We start from the raw sequence: 19418 nt of genomic DNA, 5'->3' as shown, positions 1-19418 counted from the left end.
AAACTGTATTAGCATCATTACAGGCAACAATCACTGGTGCGTCCTAGGCTTTTTCTCTAGCTGCAGCAGTTAGTTAGTCAGCTTGGAGATCAAAACTGATTTAGGTGTATGTATAACAAGGTCTTACTCTTACTCTTCTTTGTTGCCTGAGCATCAGCAGTATGCTTCAATTAGATTCAGATATTCTGAAAACTTTCAACAACTACCAAAGTCCTCATTTCTTTTATTCATTGAACTAAGTAACAAACTGAGTGTCTAGTATTGGTTGGTGCCTCCAAGGGTAAGACAACAGAGATAGGGCAGTGCCTATGACATTCAAGAGCAACAATTGATATCTTAGAGCACATAAAATGTCTGTATCATAGAACAAAGCTAATTTTTGTGAAGAATAGGTAAGTCTAATGGCCTTAAAAACATTTTATAATACAAATTTGAGGATTTTACCAATAACTATCAACTATTTGAATAAAACATACATTATGAAAAAAAGGAACAAAACTAAAAAATAGCATTCTGGGAAACAGCATCCTGGGAAAGAAAAATGAAATAAGTAAAAATAGATAAATATAATTAATAAATATTTTGGTATAATACATTTTCATTTGTTTTAGAGACATAGCCAGTGGTGCTCAGGGTTTGCTTCCTGATCTGTGCTCAGAGTTCACTCCTGGTATGGCTCAGGGAACCAGAGTGCTGGGGATTGAATCTAGTCTAGCCACATATAAGGAAGTGCATGTATGCTGCACTATTCCTACTGTCCTTTTTTGGGAAAGGATGCTCTTTATATGTTCCAAGAACTGTCAGGCGTAATTTTAATGACATCCAACACCTCTGGCAATGAGCATCAAACTGTCAGGCACACATTGCTAGGTAAGTAGAGCAGGAATGACTCCTAGGGTTCCAAGAATGGCCCTGAGTCCTAGAGTATAGAAATAAGAAGGAAAGAAATTGAGGAAAGAAGTATGAATAGACAGAGGGATGTAATGGGTACAGGAGACAGGTGCTTCGGATGCAGAGGTAGTGTAGAGGTATGGTGTATGTATATTATCTAAACCACAGAGTCAACAACACTGAAAGAATGAGACCCAAACTACAATACTCAAACAAAAAAAATAGCGCCTCTTAAGGAGTGACACTGTGGGTAGAATGACATTGGTGGAGGGGAGTTGACACTGGTGGTAGGATTGAAGTTGGGAGATCATATGCCTGAAACTCTATTACCAAAAACTGGATAAATCACAGTTACATAATAAACAAACAATATTTTGTTTGTTTAAATTTTGGGTCACACCTGGTGGTTCTCAGGGATTACTCCAGGCTTTGTGATCAGAAATCACTCCTGGCAGGTTAAAAGGGCCATATGGGACGCTGGGAATCAAACCCAGATTCGTCTTGGGTTAGCCACGTGCAAGGCAAACACCCTACACTGTGCTATCACTTCAGCCTTAGATATTTAAAGATCAATGGGAAAAACTATGATTACATTGACTTTCCCATAAATAAATTCATGAGCTCAAATAATGTACTCATGCACTTCTTCTCTTTTGGGGGGGGTTGTAGGGGTTACAACCAGTGTTAGACTTTTTTGTCTATAACTCACAATATTATTGCTCTTTTTTCACTTTTAGAACCAAATACGAATTTTTTTTCAGAGCTTGTGAGTTGGCTGCTAAAAGTTATAGACAAAAAAAGTCTATCAATTTGTTGGGCAGCAATGAAAGCAGTCAAAAATCACTCCTAGCAGGCTCAAGAGGCCATATAGATTGCCAGAGATCAACCCTAGGTCCTTCCCAGGTCAGTCACATGCAAGGCAAATGCCCTACCTCTGTGCTATCTCTCCAGCCCCTATCTCATAGAGCCTCTGCTTCAGTTGGGTTCATCCAGGGCTGGGCCCTGGCACAAGCACTGCCCTGAGTAGACTCAGAAATAGTCAGAATCACTAGATATGGTCTGACATCTCTCCAGTTGAATATGATTTGAACTTTGGTGAGAAAAATGAACACTTGTTTTCTGGTGCTTTTATTAGACTACATTGAGACCAGTACTGGTTATATGTCAATGGGATATAAGATTATCATGCTGAACACTAAAGTTTTTTGATGTTAAAGCTCCTCTTCCCCTTACTAGGGTTTACTCCTGGCTCTGTATCACTGCTGGTGGACTCAAGGGACCATATGGGGTACTGAGGATTGAACCCAGTTTGATTTTATTCAAGGCGGGTACCCTTCCTGCTTTACTGAGTTGATTGAAATGACCACAGGAACATCTTTTAAGACAGTACTTTATCTTTCATTAAGATACACATCTAAGATACAACTCCAAACTCTGACCTGTAAAATTTTCCCTTTACTGTGACTTGAGTATATATTCTGTTTCACCTTGCCTGTTTTTTCGCTATCTGATTGGCTGCCCACCAATTTGGCCAGGTTGTTTATGGGAAAACCAAAATTCTCATCTGCCATATCTATCACTCCTCCTGTAAATTAGTGACCTAAGATCATTTCCCCTTAGTTATTCCTGTTATTTTGTTTTGAAGCCAACCAATAACACAAATCATTATTTCCAGTTTATGGGGCCAACCAATTAGATCTCTTATAAGGAACTAACTAAATACTTGAATGATCTAGTCCTTCGCTCCTTAATTCCTTTTGATTTGGACCCTTCTTGTTTGCTACTTCCTTAACCTGGTTTCTCCTTCATGGTTTCCTCATGATCTGTTTTTTAACCCTTGTTTCTTCTCTAACACTTGAAATTAGAGCAATGAAGTTCATTATGGGTGTGTCTAGTCCCTCTCTTTTTAGGAGGCCTAAAGAGGCCAGGTGATTGCCCACTGCTTTCAAATAAAGGAAAAAAAAATATTTACAGCTAAAATGTTTCTGTGAGCTTTGCCCTGTGCTAAAAACTCCTATGCCTGCAAAAATGTGCTTAGTCATGGAGCACAACCCAATGGCACATTTGTATTTGGGCTTACTTTAAAATCTATGCGTGTTGGAGGAAAATAAAACATTTATTTTGGGGTTGGGGTTTTATTTTTATTGGGGTTCTGTTCAATGCTCTTACTTTCTAATGTGACTGACAGCCCTAGCAGAAGAACCTGCTTTTCAGCCTCCATTTTCCTCTAAATGAATATTGATGCTGTGTTTATCTTAAATTAATATTCATTGAGATAAAGGAATTATACTCATTCACTTTTAATTATATTCTTCTTGCACAAACAAGCTTTTAATAACAGCTTTTCTAGAATGGAAAAAACAATCTCTGCCCCTAGCCTTGCCTGATGTCAGAAAAGCCGCCTACACAATTGATAAAGGGGATTTCAATTTGTTAGTAGGTGCAGTGGGAGGAGATGTGGGTGGAAAAGTTAGTACTTTTAAGTTCTAACTCCAGCTCTACTAAAGCTACTGTGTGTTTGTGAGTACTCGTCAGACCTGAAAATTGTAGATTGAATCAGTCTGTGGTCCTCATAGCCACTTATTAGGAGCCACTGGGAAATTATTGAACAATACCAAAGCCCAAGCCACATTTAAGATGAACTAAAACAAATTTTTTTACTGATGGGTGCAGACACCCAATATTTTTGTTTTTTAAAAAATTATTTTTTGAGTTTTTAATTTCTTAGGACCTTTTCTTTTCAAAAATGGTTATGTTATAACTATATATATAACTATGTTTCCAATAGTTCTAGATTTAAGATTTTGAAAGGTCAGGGTAAGGTACTGACTTTGCATGCATCTGACTCCAGTTAAGGTTTGATCCTCAGCATCACATATGATCCTCACAGCACCTCCATGAGTGATCCAAGAGTCACAAAGCCAAGTCAGACCTGAAGTACACAATTACTATATCCCAGCACTACGAAAGTGCCCATTTTTCCTATGACATTCTTCATCTAATCTTCCCTATTCTCCCCCTCTTTCACTTGTTAATCAAGATTATAAAGCTAGGGACAAGAGTATGCCTTTACTCAATGCTGACTATTCCCTTGCATTGTCTCTCAGATGAATGATATTATTCACACTAAATACTTCGGACTTACTTCATTTAATATGATAACCTCTGATTGCTTTCATTTAATGCAGTGATCTGGATTAAAACATTTCTTGCATTTGCTTAGTGTTATTCCATTGGATATGTATATGTATATATATATATATATATATATCAACCTTCTTTATCCATTCATCTATTGCTGAATATTTTTATATCCTGCTTGCTATGCTAAGCATAATGATAAAAATAAATGTATGTTTATTTTAATGAATATTTTTGTGCTTTGGGGGATAGTCACCAAGAAATGGAATTACTGGGTCATAAGAATATCCATCCCTTACTTTCTTGAGAAATCGCCAGACTGTGTTTCATAGAGACTGAACTGGGCTGAACGAACAGTGAATGTAGACTTTTTCACTGTATCCTTATCAATGATATGCCATCCTCACTAGATATCATTGTTGATTTTCATTTGTCTTCTGGTCATTATATATCTTCAATAGGTCTGCTAATCTCCTCTACTCAATTTTTTATGTGAATAGGGATGATTTATATGCCTTGGATATTAGTTGTTTATTTGTTTTATTTTATTGTTTTCTTTCACTGAGTAGAGTATTATTTTAACTTGAGTTTCTTTTGCTATGCAGACACTTTTTAATTTGAGATAACAGCACTTATTTACTTTTGTCTCTTTTTGTTTGAATTTTGTTTGAATCCAGTAGATTCAAACAATTAAAAACACCTTTGAGGTCCATGCGTTGGAGAGATTTGCTCATGTTTTCATTGATGTATTTATTGTATTCTGGTCTAATCTTGTGATGACACATATTATATAAAAAACTAAAAACTTTATGAAAAATCTTTTACAAATAATCAAACAACAAAGTAGTAGACTACAAAATTAGCATGCAAAACTATGTTATACTTCTATATGTAAGTAAGCTAAAAGTAAAATTAATTTTAAAAGCATCTCATTTAAAATGGTGTCTAACAACAAAAGTATAAAAAATAAAAACAAACAAACAAAAAAGTGTAAAAAAGAGGGTCAGAGCAATGGCACAAGCAGTAAGGTAATCTGCCTTGCCGGCACTAGCCTAGGACGGACTGCAGTTCGATCCCTCGGCATCCCATATGTTCCACCAAGCTAGGAGCAATTTCTGAGTACATTACCAGGAGTAACCGGGTGTGGCCCAAAAAACTTTAAAAAAAAAGTGTAAAAGTATATGGAAGACTTATAAATCAAAATCTATAAGTTAGGGGGTCAGACTACAGCAGGTAGGAAACTTGCTTTGCATGCAGCTAACCTAGATTTGATCCCTAATACCCCATATAGCTCTCTGAGCCAACCAGGACTGATTTCCTGAATGCAGAGCAAGGAGTAAACCTTGAGCAAGGAGTAAACCTTGAACAAGGATGTGACCCCAAAGCTACCTCCCTCAAAAATTAAAAACCCAAACAGAAAACTATATGTAATGGTTGAAAGAAATAAAAGAATATACCAGGAAATGAAAATTTGTACCATATTTACAGGTAGGAAGAATTAATATCTTAAAAATGGCCATCCTATCTAAAATATTATATAAATTTACTGCAGTCCCAATAAAAATTTTTAGGATTTAATACAAACTCTTTTAAAATTTGCATGAGAGCATAAATTTCCTGAATAGCCAAAGCAATTTGGAGAAAAACAGAAGATGAGAAATATTGCCTTTTCTGACCTCAAATTTAAAAAATAAAGTCTTATCAATAAAAACTGTGTAGTACTAGAATAAAGATAGACTCTTAGTCCAGTGGAACAGACTGAGAGCTCAAAGATAAAACCTTAGATTTATGGTCAGTCAATCTATGACAAAGGAACTGAAGAAACAAGGAAAGCCTCTAACAAATTGTGATGGGAAAACTTGGTAGTCACTTGCAAAAAAGTAGAAAAAAGCAAAAAAGCAAAAGAAAACAAACATCTAGAACTGACTTGTTTTCATAATACTCACAAATAATAATTGAAAGAAAATTAAAGGTCTGGTATTTTTAAAAAATGTACTCAAATGGGACTCTTTTTCAGATTTTTAGACTATGGCTGTTAAGATAAAAACCATTCTCAAAGATTTTCATTTGCCTCACATCTGTCTAGGCTGTGGATTGCACAGGGCCTAGAGGTTATACATGAACTTCAGAGAGCTCTGCTTTGGTTCTTGGAGCTCACAATCTGGATCTTGTTTAGTAGTGTGCTCAATAGTAATTTTTAACCACTGGTGCACAGGGTGGTACTAGTCTTCAGGTTTGAAAAGATTGAAAACCATTACTAGAGACAAGTTGAGAGGTTAATATTCACTTAGCATCTACTACAAGCCAGGTCTGGCCAACTGAGCACAGAGAGACCTGCTTTTCCTGAGGTCCAAAACTATCAGCTTATTTTCCATTTGATTTTCAATAATATCAATCACATGAATTGGTCAAAAGGACCTTGACAGCAAGCAAAGAGTGGGAGAAGGAATGAAACTCTAGTCCTGAGGAAGAATAATGATATAAACTATTATCTGCTTGGTCAAATAATAAATAGATCAACGTAGTTCTAAGAATTAAGTCCAAATGGAATCTTAAATTGGAATGGGGGATCAGTGAGGCAGAGAAATGTGGTATGGTAAGTGGATTAGTACAAAAGCAAGAAATATTTGCTTGCTATTGTGACCAGAAGACCAGCGGGTAGTCTAGTGCAGGGCAATCTTTCAGCCAATGGTAGGTTTACTCTCATTAAATTGGAATTAAGAGATGGACTCAGACTCTAAAAAAGCAAAATCATGTCCTGCCCAGCAGAAACGAGCAAGATAAGAATATGGTTTCTCTTGAAAATAAGGTGAGATCACTTCTGGATGATTGGCTGGGACACAGAAATTTACCAGAACTAGAGCAGTACATCTTAGGGAGAAATGGAATGAAAACTCTGATTTCTTTACTTCAAGTCCAAGGCACCTAATTACTTAGAGTAGAAACAGTATAATATCTCCTTAAATACTTAATTATGCTACTAATGTCATCTAACTTTTTCAATCAGGGATTATTTATGCCCCAAATAATAGATGAGTAAATATAGGGAATATGAACTGATATAATTTATTCTTCTATAACAGTCCTGAGTTTTTTTCTCTGACTTCAGGCACCAAGTGATAGAGCTAGAATTTATAGGCTTTTCTCTGGGGAGGCAACCTGACCTTTCTTAACCTGGATGGTCTAATGGCCTCCAGTCCATTTCCTGTGCACGTCACCAACAAGCCCCTAATGGAGTGTAGCAATAAGGCTAAAGGGGAGCCTGGTAATTAGTGGTCCAGAGGCATAAGTGATGTTAGGACAACAGGTCGGCTTGCTGTAGTGCATTTGGCACCCCAAGGGTTCCAAGAACAAAGCCAAAGTGCCAAGCACATCAAACTCAAGTGTCAGCAAGACCTGTGCTCAGCTGCTCCCTTCATATTTGTAAAATGTCCTGCCCTGACTCTCCCCCTCTTACTTTTTCCCTTGGCCATTTTCATGAACAGATGAGCTGAGGTTATAGCAGCTGATCCCAGCTTGCTGGTTAATTACTCTGGCCTGTAATTAGTGCTTCCTATTCCTCAATTCTTGCCAATTCCTGCAGTTAATGTATCATTGCCTTCTCTGCAAAGTCCTTTGGGAGGACAGTGAGGCCACTTAATGAATATTTTGGCTAGTACAGCTTTTTGAAGATGTTCCATCTGTTGACTGTCCTATCACCCCTTGGCATCATCCTTCCTCCTTCTGTCCATCTCAAATTCAACATTAATCATCAAATCATTGAATTTTCTCCAACCTATTTCTTGAACATTGTCATTGTCTTTCCATCTTTTCTGTCTTCTGGTTTGCTCAGGTCTTACCATCTTTCATGTGAATTCTCTCACTTGGGTGGTGTTTCCTTAACAGGTTGACTTCTACCATGCCTTTATTTTCCAGTCCTGCAAATGACTTTTGTTTGTTTGTTTCTTTCTTTGTTTTATAATATAAACAGAAAAAAAAAAAAACCTCCAGCACCAAATTAGACTGTTAGGTGCTTTGGTAAAGTCTAATTTCTTTAAGGATTTGAGATGAGCATCCCCACCGCTGCTTAGGAGTATAGGGACTGCAATTCTTTGTTCTGCTATGCAGACTTGATGTTTAGTGTTTGGCTTCATGGCTGTCTGTTTAGGCTGGTGATACAATACTGCTCAGGGCATCAGAACTAAACCTGGAAGTTCAGGGAGTTTATGTGTAGTCATGTAATATCAGGGATCAAATTCTAGTCTTGCACATGTGTTCTACCCCTTTGGCCTATTTCTAGTTCCAAGTACAACATTTTAAAGTTTGGTATGCAATACCAATACCAAAAATATGATCTATCTTTTTTCCTTCCTTTCTTCCTTTCTTTCTTTCTTCCTTTCTTCCTTCCTTCCTTCCTTCCTTTCTTTCTTTCTTTCTTTTCTTTCTTTCTTTCTTTCTTTTTCTTTCTTTCTTTCTTTCTTTTTCTTTCTTTCTTTCTTTCTTTCTTTCTTTCTTTCTTTCTTTCTTTCTTTCTTTCTTTCTTTCTTCTTTCTTTCTTTCTCTCTTTCTTTCTTTCTTTCTTTCTTTCTCTTTCTTCCTTTCTTTCTCTTTCTTTCTTTTTTTCTTTCTCTTTCTTCTTTCTTTCTTTCTTCTTTCTTTCTTTCTTCTTACTTTCTTTCTTTCTTTCTTTCTTTCTTTCTTTCTTTCTTCTTTTCTTTTCTTTTTTTTTTAGCTATACACAGTAGTTCTCAGGCTTACATCTGGCTCTATATCTAGGAATCATTCCCGAGAAAGCTCGGGGGATTATATGTGGTACCCAGAAATCGAATTCTGATTGACCATATGCAAGACATATTGTATTGTCTGCCTGACTTAGTACAATATGGGGTTACCTTTCTATCTTTTCTGTTTCTTTGTTTTGGCCACACCAGGAAGTGCTCAGAGGTTACTCCTATCTCTGCTTTCAGAAATTACTACTAGCAGGCTCAGGAGATCATATGGGATACTGGGGATCAAACCTGAATTGGCCATATGCAAGGCAAATGCCTAACCCACTATGCCTCCCTTCCTTTTATTTAAAATATAAATTCTTTATTTAAGCATCATGATTACAAGCATGATTGTAGTTGGATTTCAGTCATTTACAGAACACCCCCCTTCACCATTGCAACATTCCCACCACCAATACCCGCCCCGTCTTCCCAACCCCTGCCTGTTGAGAGAAGCATTCTACTTCTCTCATTCATAAAGATTATCATGATAGTTGTTAGTGTAGTTATTTCTCTAACTGCATTCACCACTCTTTGTGGTGAGCTTCATATTGTGAGCTGGTCTTTCTGGCCCTCATCTTTATTGTCTCTTCTACAATAATGTCCTTAATTTTTCTTAAACCATAGATGAGTGAGACTATTCTGTGCCTATCTATTTCCCTCTACTTATATCACTCAGCATAATAGATTCCATGTACATCCACAAATATTTCTCATTATAAGTCAAGGAAAAATGGCCCTAAATTATAGAAATAGGAAAGAAGGCAAGAAGGGAAAAGGGGGAAGTAAGAGGCAACCAGGAGGCAACAATGGCAAGGTTTGGGGATTCAGGCACAAAAGTGGTGTGAAAGAAGTGGTTTTATATATATAAATATGTATAAATGTATATGTATATATACACATATATGTATATATTTTATATGTACATATATAAAATATATATTTAATATATAGATATATATTTAATATATAGATAATAATAGATATTTAATAAATAGATATTTAATATATAGATATATTTAATATATACAATATATAGATATCATAAAATTAAATATTTATATATATGAAAGAAGTGGTTATATATATGGATATATATACATTTATAAACCCAGCTGATAACTCTGTAAGCATGAGACCAAAACTAAAATGAACACATATTATTTTAAATAATTCTTTAACTTTAGTCACTGTTAAATTGCATAGGTATTCACAATTTGATTTCAGAAGAACTATGTTTCTCCCTTAATCCCTTTACCCTATACTGAAGTCCACACCCCAATTTCGTTTGCCTCATGCTCATGAGTCAGCTTCTACAATAGACACTTTTTTCTTTTTGAGTTTTTTATTGTAAAGATTTTATCAACTTTTTTTTTGGGGGGGGTCACACCCAGCAGTGCTCAGGTGTTCTCCTGACTCTATGCTCAGAAATCACTCCTGGCAGGCTCAGGGAACCTATGGGATTTGAACCACAGTCCCTACCTCCATGCTATCTCTTCAGCCTCAACTTTCTTCTTTTTTTTTTTTTAATTTTTTTGCATTGTTTCCCCATTGTCATGTTTGTAGTGGTTTTATTTTTTTCTATGTGCTATGGTGGGTTCATTGGCTAGAAGATGTGTGTGGCTGTGAAGTGAAGTGGATAATGACATGGGTGGAGACTTTTTTTCTGCTGGGGGCTTTCCCGGCTTCATCCCAGAGGCAAGCAGGGGACAGGAAACCAAGCAGAGGCCATTTAAAAATGTCTCCTTTTAGCCAAAGCACACAGCAGGAATCAAGTCTTCTTTTCTTTTTTTCTCTTTTTTTAAAAAAATATCTTTTTTATACAATTTGATTACAAACATGATTGTACTTGGGTTTCAGTCATATAAAGAACACCCCCCTTCTCCAGTGCAATACTCCCATTACCAATGCCACAAATCTCTCACCTCCCTACTTTCCTACCTGTATTTGAGACAGGCTTTCTACTTCCCTCATTCATTCACATTTGTTATGTTAGCTGTAAGTGTAGTTATTTCTCTAACTGCACTCTTTGTGGTGAGCTTCATATCAAGAGCTGGATCTTCCAGCCTTCATCTCTATTGTCTCTGAGAATTATTACAAAAAGTTTTTATTTTTCTTAAAACCCATAGATAAGTGTGACTATTCTGTGTTATCTCTCTCCCTCTGACTGGTTTCACTCAGCATAATAGATTCTATGCCCATCCATGTATAGGGAAATTTCATGACTGATGGCTGCATAATATTACATTGTGTATATGTATCACAGTTTCTTTAGCCATTCATCTGTTGAAGGGCATCTTGGTTGTTTCCAGAGTCTGGCTATTGTAAATAGTACAGCAATGAATACTGGTGTGAGAGAAGAGATTTTTGTATTGTATTTTTTGTTTTCTAGGGTATACCTAGGAGTGGTATAGCTGGATCGTATGGAAACTCAATTTCCAGTTTTTGGAGGAATTACTATAATTGTTTTCCATAAAGGCTGACTAGACGGCATTCCCACCAGCAGTGAATAAGAGTTCCTTTCCTCTACATCCCCACCAGCACTAATTGTTCTTGTTCTTTGTGATGTGTGCCAGTTTCTCTGGCATGAGATGGTACATCATCCTTGTTTTGATTTACATCTCCCTGATGATTAGTGATGTGAAGCATTTTTTCATGTGTCTTTTGGCTATTTGTATTTCTTCCTTGAAGAAGTGCCTGTTCATTTTTTATCCCAATTTTTTGATGGGTTGTATGTTTTTTTTTTTTTGAGTTCTGTCAGTACCTTGTATATTTTTGATATTAGCCCCTTATTTGATGGGTATTGAGTGAATAGTTTATCCCATTCTGTGGGTGCTAGCCTCCTTTCCTATTTTTAAACTTCCTCTTCCACATATTCTTACATAAAAATTTAAGAGATATTGCAATTTTCTTTTCCCCTCCTTCTCAAATACATCCTAACATATATATATGTGTGTATACACATATACAAATTTACATATATGCCATTCATCTATGCTGTACCATAGTCAGGAAGACAGAAGATGTAAGAAGAAGTGAACAAAATTGATTTGAACAGTAACATTTATGAGTCATTTTGAAGAAAGTAAGAAGTCCTTTTATGAATCTATTTATGACTTTGAAAATAGGACAAGAGTGTAAATGTTTATTTCAAAATTAAGAAAATTATTTGATTATTAAAATTGTTTGAGCACAAGATATTTTTCCTAAGAAAGTGATGTATGTGTTCTAGTAAGAATATTCAGTCAGGTTGTGTGTCTGAAGTTTTAAATGCAATTATTGCACTCAAGACAGTTTGGGAGTCTTTGGGAGTCTCAAAGAACATTCTAATTCTAAATATTTGTAAATTTTGTACTATAAACCCATATAAATATCTGATATTTTATTTTTTATTTGTTAAAAATATATCTTTTAAATAGATATTTTACATGTACACATACACACAATCCAGCCTGTATTTATTCCCAATACATACATAATCTCTATTCAACATACAAGTTTAACACCAATTAAGCAAATTTACTTAAATATCTGGTGGAATCATATCTTAAATTTGTTCAGCTACATAGCTTGCAGGAGTGAAAGAGCAGGACGATGATTGAATGATTTGAATTATGTGATTTAAAAAATATTATCTACCTGCCATCTCCTCACTGTGTTTCATTCCCTGTGTGCTGCTCTAAGATGTATGGAATTCTGAGTTATATGATTATATATATATATATATACATATATTCTATACTAGCTACATTATCTAAAGCATCCCTATCATTCAGCAATCAGTTTTATCCCTGAAGAACCAATTGATGCACTCAATTGAGTATAGGACTCAATGAGTAGTGCTAAGTTATTTTTCATTATGGGAAACTTCAAAGGGAACTATGGATGGTGATAGACATTCGACATTTTCTGACTTTATATGGAATTAAAATACAACTTCTCTGTATACAGTCTACCACTTTATTCTGGTAGTATTCTTCCCATCCATATCATGGGAGGATATCAAGCCTTCTACTCTTCTTATCTCTCACAGTATTTTGAGAAAACTGGGTGCTTTCTCAATATCACAGAAATCAATTGTTGAATAATTGTTAAGAAAATAATTCACTATATAGTCTTTAAGAATTGGTACAGTAGAAGAAAAATGAATCTAATCTTGACATCAACTTTGGTCTCTTACCAGTATTGTGATCTTAGGTAAATCTTGTTCTCTGAGGTTTACTCTTTATTTGTGTGTTGGGAGTGAAAGAATTATTTCTTTTTTATCTTCCAATGTAAATATCAAAACCTGATTTTTCCCTTCAGAGATTGGAAACATTTTTACTGTAAAGAGTCAGATATTTTAGGATCTGTATACTAACCTAGTGTTTATCACAAATACTTGATTTTATCATTGATGAATGAAAGCAATTAAATTAAGAAATATTAACTCTGTTTCAATGAAACCTATTTTGCAAAAACAAGTAGCAGGATAAAATTGGCTTTTAACCTCTGCCTAGTTGATTGATTATAGTTTTGCTCTAATTCTATTTTCTTTAAAACAATTTTAAAACATTTTTAAAGTTTGAAGCACCATGATATACAATTTTATTTATAATAGAGTTTCATGTATAATACTTTCCCAAATACCACACACTCTACCAGAGTGTCTGTTTTCCTCCATGATTATCTCAGGTCCCTCATTCACTTTCCATCCTCAAATTTGGTAAACTCAGTTTTGTAAATCAGTTTTCAGTTTCTCTTCTTGATAAGACTTTTGGATTCAGTCTGTAGTGAATGGTGGGATTCTATTCTATAGAAATCAGCTGTTCTATGCTATGAAGAAATACCCCCCAAGTTTCTTTACTTCTTCTTTGCCAAAATCAGTGATTTCAATTCACAGTAAATCTTACACCATCCCGGATTTCTGCTGAATACAGGAAGAATTCTTCAGAATTTAGAAAACACAGCCAAACTATAAAGAGAAAAACAATTGATCGTTTTTACTTCTGTCAAAGAAGTATAATTTTTCAACACTAAATAAATCACAATGAATAGAAAATGCAAATATAGTAAATGCTTTTCATAAATCTAGATAGCATATCTCAAGAAAGGAATATATTGATCTTCTAAGCAGATACTATCATCATCTTAATCTATTTAGTTCTGTGGCTTATACACATCTTACTACAACTACCTATACTTTTCTCAACTTTATTAATTCTAAACTATTTGACTTCAAGGAAGTTAGTTTCTCTATTGGATGAAATAATTTGTTTAAAAGGCTTTACACAAAACTACTAATGTAGAGAATACTTGATAAATGTCATGAGTTGGTTTCTTATGTCATGACAATTTTCCCATACATACCTGCCACTAGGCTTTAGCTCACATTTTGTTGGCATATCTGTATCCTTCTAATTCCTTATGATTTGAGATTTAAAAACTATAGTTGACAGGGAAAGATCTCCTGATTTTCCTGGCAGGAAATAACCTTCCCATGTCCCATTCACCTTTTAATAGAAATAGCTATTTCTATATTGTCAGAGTTTATATATACCTATTAACAAATATATCTGGGACAGAAAATACAGTTGCTTGAATTAGATTCTCTTCATGTTGCTGAGCCAAGTGCCTCAATTCAAAAAGAATTTTTGATAAATGTTGGCTAATAAATCAAGTAAATTGAACAAATCCAGATAGTCAGATGACTTTCTTTTTTATTTCATTTATGATATTTTGGTTTCATGATATGGGGCCTCTACTGTCAGTTTCCAGTAAAATCTAATGAGGCTCATTAGTTTTCAGAATACATTGGATATCATAACTGACAGATGCAAGTCTTGCTCAGGTTTTATTTGAGCATGGGTGGACAGTTTTTCTTGCTAGTTTATGAACTCATCCACTATTCCTCATCTTGGCACTGACTAGAGACTTGGAGTTCTGAGCCTTAGAGGTATCAAAAGCAGGTGGATTTGGCATTAAGGACTCAAGAGAGAACTTGTCAAATTTTGCTAATTAATTCTGAGACCCAACTCTCCCTCAGCTTGCAAGAATGATGGCAATGGGCTGTAGATATTCATTTTGCGAGAGAATTCCCTTTGTAATTTCTTCCCTGTCATTATAAGAGAAATCTCTGTACATTAGTTGCATATGAGGCCATACTTTACTCCAATTTAGATTATAAATTTATAATTATAACTTAGATTATAAATTTGCTCCTCCTTGACTTAAGAAGCATGGAGTTGAGTTTAATTTCAGGCAACTTTTACTTCCAGGCATGTGACAATTCCAAGTTCTGGATGAATCACTGATTTTTAGAAAATTGAAAAGGAACTTGGGGATTAACTATTCTTTGTTTTTAAATGATATATATTTAAACACCATGATTACAAACATGATTGTAATTGGGTTTTGTCATAACAAGAACACCCCTCTTCACCAGTGCAATCTTCCCATCAGCAATGCCTCCATCTCCTCCCTCTACCACCCCCTGCCTGTATTCAAGACAGGTCTTCTACATCTCTCATTCGATGACATTTTTATGATAGTTCTCAGTGTAGTTATTCTTTAATTGCACTCACCACTCGTTGTGAGTTTCATATCTTGAGCCGGTCCTTCTGGCCCTCATCGCTGGGAATTGTTTCAATGTCTTTTATTTTTCTTAAAACCCATAGATGAGTGAGACTATTCTGTGCCTCTCTTTCTCCCACTGATTCATTATACTCAGCGTAATAGTATCCATGTCCTTCCATGTTTAGGAAAATTTCATGACTTCATCTCTCTTGACAGATGCATAATATTCCATTGTGTATATGTACCACAGTTTCTTTAGCCATTCATCTGTTGAAGGGCATCTTCTGATAATTTGTGTCTTCATTGTTATTTGTTTCCAGGAATGTTTTGATTTCCTCTTTGATTTTATATCTGAACCACTGGTTGTTCAATAGTGAGTTGTTTAATTTCCATATGTTAAAGTTTTTCTTCTGTGTCCCTTTGTAGTTCACTTATAATTTCAGTGCCTTGTGATCTGAGAAATTATTTCGTACAATTTCTATCCTCTTGACTTAATGGAGTTATGTTTTATGGGCCAGCATATGTTCTGTCCTGGAAAATGATCCATATGCATTGGAGAAGAATGTGTATCCAGTTTTCTGGGGATGGACTGTCATATATATATATATATATATATATATATATATATATATCCCCTTCTTTCATTTCTATATTCAGAGCTAGTATATTCTTGTTGGGTTTCAGCCTGGTTGACCTATCAAGGGGTGACAAGGCAGTGTTGAGCTCTCCCACTATTATTGTGTTGCTATTGATGTATTTTTCAGATTTGTCAACAATTGTATATTTTGCTGGTCCTTCATTGGGTGCATAAATGTTTAGGAGTGCGACTGCTTCCTGTTGCACACATTCCTCCCTTGATCATTATGAAATGTCCATCTTTGTCCCTTATAATTTTTCTAAGACTAAAGTTTGTGTCATCTGATATTAATATGGCCACTCCAGCTTTTTAAGCGAGATGCTTGCTTGGATGATTTTCCTTTAGCTTTGATTTTGAGTCTGACAATTCAGATGTTTGTTCTGCATTCAGATGTGTTTCTTATAGTCAACAGAAAGTTGAATTCAGATTTTTGATCCATTTTGCCACTCTGTATCTCTTAACTGGTGCATTTAGTTCATTGACATTAAGAGAGATAATTGTCATGGAATTTAGTGTTATCTTTTTGTAGGAGTTTTGTGTGTCTTTTGGTCTGTCTAGTGTGAAAGTAGTCCTTTCATTTTTTAAAATATTTTTAAAATTTTTATATATTTATTTTTTTGTGGGTTTTGGGTCACACCTGGCAGTGCTCAGGGGTTACTCCTGGCTCCATGCTCAGAAATTGCTCCTGGCAGGCACAGGGGACCGATGACCTTCTGCATGAAAGACAAATGCCTTACCTCCATGCTATCTCTCCGGCCCCCATTTTTTTTTTTATTAAGGCTGGTTTTGAGTTGTAAAGTTTCTGAACTGATGTTTATTCATGAAGGTATGTATACTTCCTTCAAACCTGAAAGTGAGTCTGGCCTGTGTAGTATTTAGATGAACCATTTATTTCATTGAGTTTTGTCACTATATCTCATAATTGCCTTCTGGCCTTGATGGTTTCCTGTTACATATCTGCTGTAAAACTTAAGGATGCTCCTTTGAATGTAATTTCCCTTTTTGATCTCTCTACTTTCAGTATTTTATCCCTATCTACGGGGTTTGTCATCATGACTAGAATATGACTTGGGTTCTTTTCTTTGGATCTCTATTGGCTGGTATTCTTCAGGCATGTAGGATTTGATTGCATGTACTCTTTTAACGCTGGGAATTTCTCTGCGATGATGTCCTTGATTGTTGTTACTTCATGAGGGTTTTCTTCCTGTTTTTCTGGGACTCCAATAATTCTTATGCTGTTTCTGTTGAGTTTATCAAAGACTCCGCTTTTTGTTTGTTCACATTTTTTGAGGACTTTTCTCATTGTTGAATTATTGTTTTGAGGCTCTTTTCCACACCCTTTTGTTGTATGGGTTTGTTATGCATTTCATCTTTCTGCTCACTTATTCTGTCTTCTGCTGCTGTTACTCTGTTGGAAAGGCTTTCTAATGAGGTTTGTATTTTGCCTACCACTTATTTCAGTCCTGTTATTTCATTTAGGAATTTTTTCATTTCTATTTTTATATCCTCTTGTTTCTTATTTGTGATCCATTCAACTCAATCTATGCTTTCTTTGAATTCTCTGAACATCCTCCATATTTATTCACTTAACTCCTATCTGAGAGAATAAATAGGTGGTTGGCACTTTTCTAGTCATCAGAGCTGCTATCTTTATTCTCTATGCATGGTATTTTCCTGCATTGTTTCCCATTGACACACCTTTAATGTTATATTTTATGTGTGTTGTAGCACATATTGATTAAATAAGTGCACAGCCATGGGTTGAGGTAGAGTGGCCAGGCTCTCTGGCTATATCCTTCTTTAGTTTTGCCAGATAACCTTCTATCTTGTATCTTCCACAGATGCTTCTGGTCAAGGTTGGTCCCAAAAGCTGCAGCTGAGTGTCAGGAAGCATTTGCTCGCAATGGAGTTCTGCAGTAATCCTCTAGATGTTTTTAATAAGTAATTCAGATTTATAAAACTACTCCATAAAATAGAAAGGAGAAGCTACAGAAACTCATACATTTTTTTAAGAAGTTGCAAATAGGTGTGTGTGGTAGTAATAATTAAATTAATATTAGTCCTTGATGGTGGTGAATGATGGTGGATGGGGTGAGGCCTTTCTCAGCTAGCCTGGGCCCCTGCATCTCCTTCCAGCCAGCAGGTCTGCAGGTTCAGGGTAGCGGCGAGGAAATGATCCACAAGCAGTCAGTAGAAGTCAGGAGACATGAAACTTTAGTAAAGGCCCTAGCTTCCATGTGTGGCTTCTAAGCTAGCCTTTTTTTTTTTTTTTTTTTTTTTTTTTTTTTTTGTGGTTTTTGGGTCACACCCGGCAGTGCTCAGGGGTTATTCCTGGCTCCAGGCTCAGAAATCGCTCCTGGCAGGCACAGGGGACCATATGGGACGCCGGGATTCGAACCGATGACCTCCTGCATGAAAGGCAAACACCTCACCTCCATGCTATCTCTCCGGCCCCCTAAGCTAGCCTTTTAAGCAGGCTCCATAAGCTGCCCTGCATTTAATCCTGACTCTGCTCTCTTCGTGTTGCCTACCTCTCCTGAGGCTTCATGCTGAATCCCCTGCTGATCTTCCACTAAATCTCTCTGAAACTTCTCTTAACCCTGAGGCAACCCCCTTTATTAGCAACCACAGGCCCTCTCCCATCCAGGTGAATTAGGCAGAAGTTGGGGGGGGGAGTGTAACATCTCTGGGTTCTTTGTTAGAAAAAAGAGACAAGCTTTTGTTTTCCTGACTTCTGCCAGCCAAAGGCATAAACCCTAATATTCACCAAAGTATAAAGTCCAGTGTGAAATTAATATATTAGCCTTTTCCATAAACATATCTTTTCTGAAAAATACACCAATAGCTTAAAATTTCTTAATGCTTATTTAACCAAGTACTTATCCTGGAATTTTCTTGATTTTCTTGTTTCTTTCATTAAACTTCCCTAAACATATTTAACCAAGCACTTTTATATTTGAACTTCCTTGTTCCTTTCATTAAACTCTTTGTTTGGGCACCAGTTGAAGTATCAATAAAATTAATAACAGTTCTGGATGGCAGTGGATGAAGGTGAGGTCTTCCTTGTTCAGTCAGGCACCTGCAACCCCTTTCAGCCGGTGGGTCTGCGGGTTCAGGGTAATGGTGAAGAAATGATTCACAAGCAGTCAGTAGAAGTCAGGAGACATGAAGCTTATTTAATAAGGCCCTCACCACCATGCATGTATCTTACATGGCCACTCAGCCAACCATTTAAGCAGCCTCTCTGCAGCGGCTCTGCAACTAAAACCTGTCTCTTATATCTACATTCTGTGTCTTCCGCCACTTCTTGCTGAATCTCCTGCTGAATCCTCTGAATCCTCTCCTAGCCCTGAGGGAACTCACTTTATTAGCAACCACAGACCCCTCCCATCCAGGTGAGCCGGGCAGAAATTGGGAGAAGGGTAACAGTGTGTGAGATTGTAAAT

This window comes from Suncus etruscus, chromosome 6 (assembly GCF_024139225.1).
Source record: "Suncus etruscus isolate mSunEtr1 chromosome 6, mSunEtr1.pri.cur, whole genome shotgun sequence".
NCBI lineage: Eukaryota > Metazoa > Chordata > Mammalia > Eulipotyphla > Soricidae > Suncus > Suncus etruscus.
This window is presented reverse-complemented; position numbering follows the sequence as displayed.